The 11,223-nt window shown below is 41.0% G+C and overlaps 1 long non-coding RNA gene across 1 annotated transcript in view; it reads left to right on the top strand.

Moving 5' to 3' along the window:
• Nucleotides 1–9,911, top strand: part of LOC140369541 (uncharacterized) — a 185,802-nt gene extending 175,891 nt beyond the window's left edge. Inside the window, exon 2 of the long non-coding RNA XR_011928232.1 lies at nucleotides 9,754–9,911. This is a non-coding gene — a long non-coding RNA (uncharacterized lncRNA). The remainder of the gene's footprint in view (nucleotides 1–9,753) is intronic.
• Nucleotides 9,912–11,223: the final 1,312 nt, after the last annotated feature.

The following is an 11,223-nucleotide window of genomic DNA, read 5'->3' as shown; positions in this document are numbered from 1 at the left end:
TTTAAAGTCCTTTTGGAACTGCTTCAACACCTCACAAAAACCCTTTATTCTGAGAATTGCAGTCTTACTATACTATAAGCCACATGGTCTTGGGTCCATTAGGAGTAGGTAGCCTATTGTCTGCGGGCACAAAGTGGCAAACGTGGATAAATGCAATGGACATTGTTCCTTGGGTGGTGCTCTATTGTTAAGTGTTAGAGCCTCTGTAATGTGGGAGTGAAGACGAGGACTTGTGGACAGACTGATTTGGAGGCGGGGAAAATGTATTCTCTGTAGAACTGTGCTGGCAACAGAAACAAGGACACAGGGACACTGGTGCTATATCCTTGAAAATTATGTACAACTTCCAGAGTTATAATAAATAGCTTTATCTTTTACAAGAACCATATTGCTTGTAAATACAGCATTGTGTTTCCATGAGCCATGTGCTTTGGATGGACTATTACATGTGCTTTGGATGGAAGAAATTAAGACTTGTTATTAGATTTATTCACACACAGCAACGTTTATGGACAACATTCTCTATGTGAGCACAGACAGGACGGACGTGAAAAGGTTAAGACCCCAATTTATCAACGCCTTCCAACTTGAAAAAAAAAAAAAGCTTTATTTGAAATAAGCCTAATTTGAAGGCTATTGTGTGAGATTTAATTCAAAAATATCCAATTGCGGACTTGTAATTGTTCTAATTAAAAGCGTTGCTAGGCGCAACAATACTGTTCACAGAGATGCACTGCAGTGAGGTATTTCACTGTAGGGGCATCGCGTCCGTGGATGGTCACGCCAGGGATTTTATATTTCTAGTTCCAAAATCCAGTTTGAGAGGCCAGCGCTGATTGAGCAGGTTCTGAGCATACACGGGCCGGGGCTTTAAAGGGGAACCACTCACTTAAACACTGTCAGACATTCACTCAAATTAAATACATGTGACTACAGTTCACTAGCAAGGACCACACCACTACAATGGAATATGAAAGAATGTTTATTGATAATAGTGATAATGGATCGAAGATGGATCTAAGATGGATCGATGATGGATCGATGAGAGTTGGCTGGGTAGAGACTCAGGATGGGGCTCTGTCTCGGGTGATCAGCCCAGCTGATTCAGAACCCCTCCTCCTTAGATGGTGATGTGTTAAGGTGAAGATGATAGAGACATGGGGTGGGAGGGCGGGGTCGAGAGAGCAGAGACGACAAGAGATGTGGTTAAGGAGTGGAGCGTGGTTATTGGAGCAGTAAGAGGTTGAGGCGTGGTCCTGCTCCCGAACCCCAGTTGGCGATTAACATCTCCAACTACACTTTTGAATATAGTCCCTGTTCATTCAAAATCAATGAAAAAATGTGTATCTTATAAAGAGAAACCACATGTTGGATATGCCATATACAGCAGTATATTTTCTTGTCTCTGTCCTAATTTTGTTCATATCTCTGTGTCCTTTACTGAGTGAAAAGTCCCCTTCTAGGGACACGTGCTGAGAATGACCTCCAACTATGAGCACTGTGTTGCATGCATCGGGCTGCTGTTTTACATGCACTGTTAAATACGATGTTTTTTGTATCTGTCCCTATTCAAATCCCCCCAGGCTCTGTAGACAAGCATCTCGTGTTTTCGAAAGGTCCAAAGTTTTTTTTGGGAAGGGGACCCCCGCCCACCCTGCTTTATATTGTTGTCACAGTGTTTTAACCTCTTGGCTGTACACACTGCACATTCAGACACATGTAGAATTTAGACTTCAAACTCAAATCTTCAAAGAAATGTAGCAATGTCATAAAAACATAAATAGTACAGGAAAAGTAGGCAATACTTGCATGTGTAATGACTTGAGGGGACTTGACGTTCTTGACCCTCGTGACCTGGTGACTTGGACTTTCTTGTGGCTTGGACATTAAGACTTGAGACTTATTTGTGACTTACTCCTGCCTCTGGTAATTACACAACCCACTTGATCTTTGAATGCCAGTTAAATGTACAAATGAATTATTGACTGAAAACTACTGCACATAATTGTTGTAAAGGAACTGACGTACACATATATACATTCTTCTAAGATATGAAAAATTCTACTGCATATCATTTTGTTTTAATTTTCAGTAAACGTATGGAAGAAAGGCAGTAACAGTTCCAAAGGACAAATCAAGACATTTCGACTTCCATACAAAAGTCATTTTCTATCTAATGGAAATGGTTTGAGGCAGCAGCATTTGTATTCTCCTGAGCTCTTATTGGTCCTGCCCAAAGGAGGAGTCACAAACACGCCCTGCTCTTGTTTACAAGTCTGACAGTTTCACTCTTATTGGGTTATTGAGGCCTTTTGAGGTCAGCCCACCTCTTCCTCTGAGCTGTTAGTGCCTCATTAGGGTTAGACTGTTTTGATTTCTGCCAAGGTTTAGAAAAGAGCTTGATTTTAAATGTGTATTGAAGTACTCACTGTTACAGCACCATACAATATGTAGACATCTTGATAAAGGACGTTGCTGATTTTTGGTGAACAAACGTGATTGTTATTTTGTATTTACTGTATACATTTTTGTATACTCAAATGCGTATGCCGGGACTTAAGCTCAAAACCCTTTGGCAGTGGGAATAATGAACACAATTAAAAAAAACATAGAAAAAAACATTGTAATGTTCTGTCCAGTTTAAAACATGCTGTAAGGTACCACTTTATTATAACTTCACCTTATTTAGATCCAATTAATTCATAATGAGCAATAGGGTTAGGGTTTACAAATAACAAATCGTTTATTATGAATGATTCAGGTTTAATTAGTTAAGTCTGAATCATTTTTAATATACAATTTGTTGATTACGAATTAAGTTTTTTGTTCAATGTTATGAAAGGGTATTTTTTTAATCCAGTGTTACTTAATTGGAGTAGAAAGTACCTGCTCTCAGACATAAAATGTACTTCGGTAAAGTACACTGAACTAAAATATAAACTAAACACTTTGCTCCCATTTTTCATGAGCTGAACTATTGCTGAATTTAATTGTGCACACATCTGTCAAAATAACAATTGATAAGCAATTAATTGTAATATTAATAATCCATCCCACCTCACAGGTGTGGCATATCCAGATGCTGATGAGATGTCATGAATATTGCAAAGTTGTGCCTTAGGCTACATGTTTACACTGCACGGTATACGGCCCAATTTGGACTTTTTGGTTTAATCCCTCGCTCGACCAAATCCTTTGCAATTGGATTCCTGAATTGATCTGTCACCCCACATATTGGTGGGTTCACAAACTTCTTCCACTGACAGTTTTTGGCTCCTTCGTGTGCTGTTTCTCTCCACTTTCTCTGTTGTTTGACTCAGAATTGTGACTATTGATCACGTTCAGGTTGAATCTGAAGACCTGCGCGTTCAGACTGAAGTTGCATTCTAAAAGTGCGGATACATATGGGATGTATTTCCACATATGAAAGTGGCCTTTTTTATGTGTGCTGTTCACACTGCCCTGAAAAAAATCGGATACAGGTCACATATGGGCAAAAAAACAGAACTGACCTGCAGTATGAACATAACCTTAGACTAGCCACAGTAAAAGGCCACTCTGAAATGTTCAGTTTTGCTTTATGGGAGTGTCTACAGAGCTGCGGCGCGCGGCCAAAACTGCCATGTTATTTTGTGCCGCGGCTCCTGAAACTGCTGCGCTATGTGACCGCGCCGTTTTAGACCCCAACAAGTTAAGGTTAGGGTCAGGGTTAGGGTTACGGTTAGGGTTAAGGTTAGGGTTAGCCATGAGGCTGTATGGCAGTGCCGCGGTTCCTGAAACTGCTGGGCCATTTGACCGCGCTGCGGCTCTGCAGCCACGGCCTTGCTTTATAGGGACTGGGGTCTGGGAGGTCAATAAACAAAATGGCCACCGAAGTTTCTGGATATTGACAGGAACTGGAACATGCTGTCATATACGCTGAGCCAGAGCATCCCAAACATCCTAATTTTGCAACATGATAATGCACAGCACCACGTTGACAGTTCCACTTTTCCAACGCACTGTTAGGAGAAGGTTTGAGGACTGCAGGAAATCTGGCGATTCAGCTAAAGAACAGACTGGTCAAAGTTGACTATTTTTCTCGAGCTTTGGATGCAATGTACTTGACACGGCCCAGCTAGTCTTTTTCTTATGTGGCATACCTGCAGACTTCAACATCACGGAGGAGCTGGCAGCCATTCAGTCAATGACAGGGACAACTACTGGGAGTGATTTATTCAAGAAGATAAATCTACTTTTGGAAAATTGGGACGAGCTGGCCGGTGTGACAATGGATGGTTGTCCAAATCTGACAGGTACAAATGTTGGACTGTTGAAGAGAATTTAGGAGTGTTAGAAATTAAAAGTACTTACTTTGGCCTAAGTCATTTGGGGACATTATGTTGTTTAAAAAAGTGCACATGAAAGTGCTTTGTGTATTTGATCGGGGAAGATGTTTTGCAGTGCCACCACTCTCATTACGCACATAACGTAGGGCAATCAGGTACTCCTGAGGAGCACCAACCTGACCAGGCAGTTTGGCTTGAATGACTCAATCGGCTATTTGTACAGCAGCTGTAGGCCTACTCTGTCTTTATCAATTCCAAACTAACTAGGACTCTAGTGTTGCCGCTCTCTCCCTCCAAGTTTGGGATGTGCATGGGCAGCTCCATAAGCCACAGTTTAAACAGGCGCAGAGAGATCAGGGCCAAAGCTGGCAACACATACGTATTCTACAAACCACAATGAGCAAATGGTCTCCTCATATTCAATTTGAAACCGCGAAAAAGAGAGAATGAAACAATACGTGCGCTGCATCCAGCTGGTGTGGCGAACCGCGGAGCTGAAACCACAATGTGCGCACAGCTAAAGTGGTTCTTCTTACAAATGTGTAAATCATGTTTTTATAAATGCTGATTGAATGAACACAATTTTGATTGTTTTGTTTTAATTAGCAAAATCCTTCACACAATTAGCACAACCACAAACCCAATTAGCAAAACACCTTAGCTCCTTTGCAAAATGAAACACTCTTGTAAAAACTATACACTAACTTTTTTACCATATGAAACACACATGTTGCATATGACTTAACTATGTTTGCACCAGTTACACACCAGTTACACACCAGTTACACACCAGTTACACACCAGTTACACACTGCTGTTGAAAACCTTAAACACTTTCGGCTAATCCTTGCTCTAAGTGCACAGAGTCGTATGGGTGAAGTACACAGAGAATTTGCAAAACATCACTCGGATTTTCAAAACTGTAAACACAATGTCTGCTCACACTTTGTGCACAACACTACACACACTTGTATGTGTTACTATAGTTCCATAAACTTAAGCCAACATGGCGGGAAAAAAAAACATTTCCCAGTTTTCATGAACATAACATTTTATCCAGTACAAAAAAGAACCCTCCCAAACTCCTCCCCCTCTTCCTCCTGCTTGAAGTCTTCCTCTTCTTCTTCCTCTACCTTCACCTCTACCTCCACCTCCACCTCTGGCACGGCCTCTGCCTCCTCTTCCTCCTTGTCATCACTCTTCCTCTTCCTTCCATTTTGGTTCAGTTTGGTGAACTCACTTGCTGCATTTTTACAGTGCTTTAACTTGATTGGTGTGTCTACAATTAAGCGATCTTGTGTTTGGTCGCCTGATGACAGTGTTCAATGGATTGGCACATGGGTGTGGTCATTTGACAGTCAGTGCTTTAGAATTGCAAGGAAGTGACATCTTGATAAACTTCTGTGTGTAAATGCATACATGTGTGTTCAGTGTTGCAAATCACTGTGTGTATTGTTTTGCACAAAGTGTAGAAAACTTTGTTTACTTGACAATATCTCGAAATCGGATAACTTCAGGAAAAATACAAGTGGATATTGTTGTTAAATGGTTCCTTACAGACAGACTGAGCACATGGATGTACAGAATTAAAGCCGTTTCGTCCGTCATAAACAGCAAACAGGTAGGACATGCGTTTTTAAAAGTTGAGACTTTCTCACAAACTATTGACAATTGCTTCTTGGGGCATATTATTCAATGTAAATCAATGACATATTTGTTTTATTGAGAGAAAAAGCTTTAAAATGATGTATGGCTTGCTGGTATTGACCACGGAAATAAAAGTGATGATGTAAGAGAATATTTGAGATATAGAAAATGCTCGCCGGCGGACAGGTGGATGTAACAGGTAAATCACTCACTGCACTGTTCACTTTCTGCACTACATATATAAATTCAACCGTACATTTTGTGTACATAGTAACCCTATTTTTATCCTTTAGCAGATTTGTATTGTTTTTTCTTTAATGCCTGCCCTTTTGACCTATATAGTTTGTTTTATCATTGTTCATTGTTTCATGTTGCACCGAATCACCAAAGCAAGTTCCTTTGTGAATTATGTTAATGTCTGATTCATTTTTTGTTATAACCAACTGACTATTACTGATTGTGGACACAAACAATTATTTTCCAATGCCCTAGTGACAATACAGCTTACTGTAACTATAACTGTATTTTGGGGCAGATATGTCTAGTCTGTCCAGTCTCCACCCTCCACACAAAAGTTACATAGAACATCTTTAATTATATGATTGAAGGCTACTTCATTCCAAGATTCAAATGGACCATTGTTTATTTTAAAAACACTTAGTTGCACAGAGTTGCATGTTCTCCCCATGTCAGTGTAGGTTTCCTCCAGGTGCTCCGGTTTCCCCTACCAATAAAAACATGTACAATAGGATCCTCCCTCTCGGGGCTGGACTCCCCTGCAAAAGAGTCTTAACCTCAATGGGACTTTCCTGATTAAATAAAGGTCAAAAGAAAAATCAATAAACCTGTTGTTCACTTGTTGCTGATGACAGTGTTTCTCAGTGGATAGAAAAACTAAAGCCGGGAACTTGAGTCAGGGCAACCTGTCGATCGCCATCTACTGGTCGATCCCGACATCAAAACGAGTCCCGAGAATCCTGCCTATCCTAATACAGTGGCTCGTCCTCGACTTACATTTGACTAAATCTACACACAGAACAACTCGCTGGACACATACAGCAGAACGTGCAGTATAAATATCAGATTTACCGCGAGTGTTTGTGTCTTTAGCTACAACTTTGTCTTCATAACAGCCGCACACGTCACAGAGGACGGCAGGAGAGAGAGGAGGAGGATCACAGAGCAGGAGGAGAGCGAGAGAGGAGGATTACAGAGCAGGAGGAGAGAGAGGAGGATCACAGAGCAGGAGGAGAGAGAGGAGGATCACAGAGCAGGAGGAGAGCGAGAGAGGAGGATCACAGAGCAGGAGGAGAGAGAGAGAGGAGGATCACAGAGCAGGAGGAGAGCGAGAGAGGAGGATCACAGAGCAGGAGGAGAGAGAGGAGGATCACAGAGCAGGAGACAAGTCATAATCGAGACTACTTTTTCTGTCAGTCCCAACTTCTGAGCAACAGAAAAACTGAGTCAGACGTTGTCAAGCCCCTCCCCCAAGCATTACCATGGAGATCCTAAAATGACGGTAATCCGCTCTAATTAAATCTAGCGGCGTAAAATTCATCAGCTATTTGTGCCATTGAATAGAGGCAAATTTCCCCTAAATAAAGAACCCTTATGAGATGTAGAACTCCCTCTCGATTCAAACTGTTTCCAGAGTCGTTGATTTTGCGCTAAATGCTGCTAACGATCAGACGGTGGTCTTATTCTTGCTGCAGCGATTTGACTCAAATCAGTGCTTGTTGTAGCCTAATGTTACTTATTTATTGCAGATTAACATATTCTTGTTCCTTTTTGTTTTGATTGTCCGAATATCGCACTCCATAATCCCAACGACCACAAACGCACCCCACTATGTCTGTATCGCAGCGGAGAGAAAAACATTTCCCCCTCAAATCAGCTACTGCTGCTAGTGCTTATCCATCTGCAACGCACGCTCTGCTGTGAGATCTTTTTTAAATTTGGATTTATTTGAGCAAGACTCGGCTGATTCCTATAGAAAATGAGTCGAGCGAGAAGGCATCTGGAACTTGCCGGTACTTCTGCAGTACAGTTATTACAGTTATTATACAATGAACTACTCCATAAAACATTGAAGCTCACGCGCGGCGCTCTCACCGACCTCGCAAACTTCAATTTGGCAAGCGGTTTTACGTACGTGTCCATATTAATCCATAACGTTATTGACACACAGGTAGAGAAGACGCGGAGAGACTGTTTAGCCAATCAGAATGCAGAACACAATGCATGATGCAAATCCGCGAAGCAGCGAGACCGCGAAAAGTGAACCGCGTTATAGTGAGGGATCACTGTACTACAAATGACTGATTTTAAATTGTTTGTGACTACAAGTAGTTTTATAATGTGTTAATAAATTCAGAATCTTTGTCCAGGATTGCCTTGAAGAAAAGGTTCCAAAAGAATCATCTGGACACTGTTTCAGATTGAAATGCTGTTGTCACACCCTGAGTAATGGCAGACAGAAGAGTTTTGAAAACCAATGGAGATTCCGTTATGTAAACTGCAGGTTTATGTTCACTGGGATGAATTCTGACAGTCGTGTGTTAGATGTACAAGTAGTAGGCAGATATTTGAAAAAATGTATTTATCATATTTTGTTATTCGGAGCCCTGGGGACCTATAATGACGTTGCATTTCAGTCTCTATTTGGCAGGGATATTCAACTGGGACCAGATTTTTTGAGGGGCCATGCAGTTTGGTATCGTACCAAATATCCCCAATGCGAAACATAAAAACACCTGTCATGTTAGATTTTGGTGAAAGATAAAATACAAAAGGTGTTACCATTGTTCCTTCAAAACGTGCTCTATAGCCTGAAAAATATGGTAGCAACCCAAAATTAAGCCAGGTCTAATCTAGGCCTTAAATTGAATTGTCCTGCTAATGTTAGAGTTGTTTAAATTGTGAAGCAATGGTGCATGTTAACTAAAGATCAGGACGGCTTAAACATCTTAACCAGCCCATTCATTTGCCAATACATTTCTCTATTTTCTTTCTTTTTTTGAAAGTCTCATATACCACTTTCTGAAACTGGCAAAGTCTGAAACAAAAGTAATATCCAATAATCCTATTTTGTAGCTCCAGACCTGAGGACCAAATGTAATATTCTTGTAATCCATAAAGCTTGTTTGAAGTAATGTGGGCTGTGTGTGGAGAGTCCATATGAGCATGCGGTGTGGTCCCAGAGCTGAGAGGACTTTTTAAAGCAGATTCATTGTTGTAGAGATAATCCACTAGACTGCTTTCCCTCCCCAGAGGACCGAATCTGGGACAGACGATCCTAAACCTGCTTCTGCGCCCAAGGTACACAGTGAAGGAGGAGGTCGGCTGCTGGTATTTTTACTCTCTAAAAATGATTATATCTCAGTTACAAGATAATGCTTTTAAGAGCTTTGTATTTGGAACTTTATACTTGGCGAAAAATTATGAATAATAACCATATGACTTGACTTCCACCCATGGGTATTATTTTATTGGATTCTCTGGTAATGAAATCATGAATCTGCAATTCATCATAAACTTTGTACATCATGCCTGTCCAATCAGAATCAGAAAAGGTTTATTGCCATTGCCAAGGAATAAAATTCAAAGAACTTGCTTTGGTGATTTGGTGCAACATAAAACAATGAACAATGATAAAAGCTAAATATATAGCATCAAGTAGGGCATGAATTGAAGAAACACAATTTAAATTTACTATAAGATAAAAAATAGGCTTACTATGTACACAAAATTATAGATTATGCATATGGTGATGTAGGAGGTGAGGATGGACTCAATGATGGCCGTGTAGAACTGCACCATCATCTCCGCTGTCAGCTTGGCTTTCCTCAGCTGCCGCAGGAAGTACATCCTCTGCTGGGCCTTCTTGATGAGGGAGCTGATGGTGGGCTCCCACTTGAGGTCCTGGGTGATGGTGGTGCCGAGAAAGCGGAAGGAGTCCACGGTGATGATGGGGGAGTTTGTGATGGTGAGGGGGGGGCTGGGGGGGCTGTGACTTTCCTGAAGTCCACGATCATCTCCACTGTCTTCAGGGCATTGAACTCCAGGTTGTTACCGCTGCACCAGGACACCAGCCGGTCCACCTCCCTCCTGTAGACAGACTCATCCCCGTCCGAGATGAGCCCGATGAGGGTGGTGTCGTCCACAAACTTGACTATTAGCTCCTGTACTGAGAGTCCGAGTGTCTGAGACATTCTTTGTTTTAAGAGTTGTGTTATGTCAGTTGTCATTTCTTACCACGTTATTACTGTTTTCGATCATATTTGTTGTTGTTGTTGTTGTTGTTGTTTTATGGCGGTTGGGATCCGAGTGTTGCATTACCGCCAGACTTTATTCCTTAGACTTTGTCGATCGTATTTCTTATGAATCAGTTGAATACTTTCTCTTTCAATACAGCTCTTTGATACAAAGTTTCCCAAAGAGCGTCCATGCTACTTGGCTCTCTGTTTCCACGACAACAGGGTCACGTAGTAAAAAAAAAGAAAAAAATCAATTGATGACAAAACTACGATCAAAGTATTAGCAGATTAACATTATTACATGAGTTCGAATATGGCCATACAATTGTCCATTGAGACATTATGAATTGATATTATGACTTAATATCACTGTTAAACTGTGAATAAATGTGCTCCTTATGTGTACACTGTCATTGGAATGTTTTGATGACATAGATAGAGGGGATTCACTTTTATCTCAACCTTTCTTCACCTAACAGGTAAAAATGGTTACATGATAAATAGTTACGACAGGGACTAAGTAATAATTAGAAAAACATGAGCACCTGTCATTTACAATTTAAGTTCACTGTCTACTGTGGTAGATCATTCTCTCTGTACACTAATTGCTACCTAATTAGTGCCATGGCTTCCTCTACGTTTTGTTAATGAGAGAATCAGAGTGCAGTGATCACAGACAGGCCAGTACATCCCAGCAGGATTAATATAAAGCAATTACAGGGGTGTACAGGGCCACAGCGTAATTGATCACATGATATTTAAGGTCGTCTAATTTGATTCATGTGTCAATCGTGAAGGGTTAGGTTTATTACATGAAGTTATGCCTATATTACACCAGGAAGAGTGAATTTCCTCCTCGTTTCTACCTCCTGACAGCTGCAACTGTCACAAATATAATGGCAGATGTGCACAAATGTGTTTCTTAGACATTGAGCATGTAATATATGCTCTGTTTAGGGGCGCTGGGATTGAAAAGGGGAAGCTTGGACCCA

This window comes from Eucyclogobius newberryi, unplaced genomic scaffold (assembly GCF_026437365.1).
Source record: "Eucyclogobius newberryi isolate DKJ021-1_F unplaced genomic scaffold, fEucNew1.0.hap1 SCAF_20, whole genome shotgun sequence".
Lineage (NCBI taxonomy): Eukaryota > Metazoa > Chordata > Actinopteri > Gobiiformes > Gobiidae > Eucyclogobius > Eucyclogobius newberryi.
The sequence above is the reverse complement of the archived record's forward strand: the minus strand, read 5'-3'. Positions and strand labels throughout refer to the sequence as shown.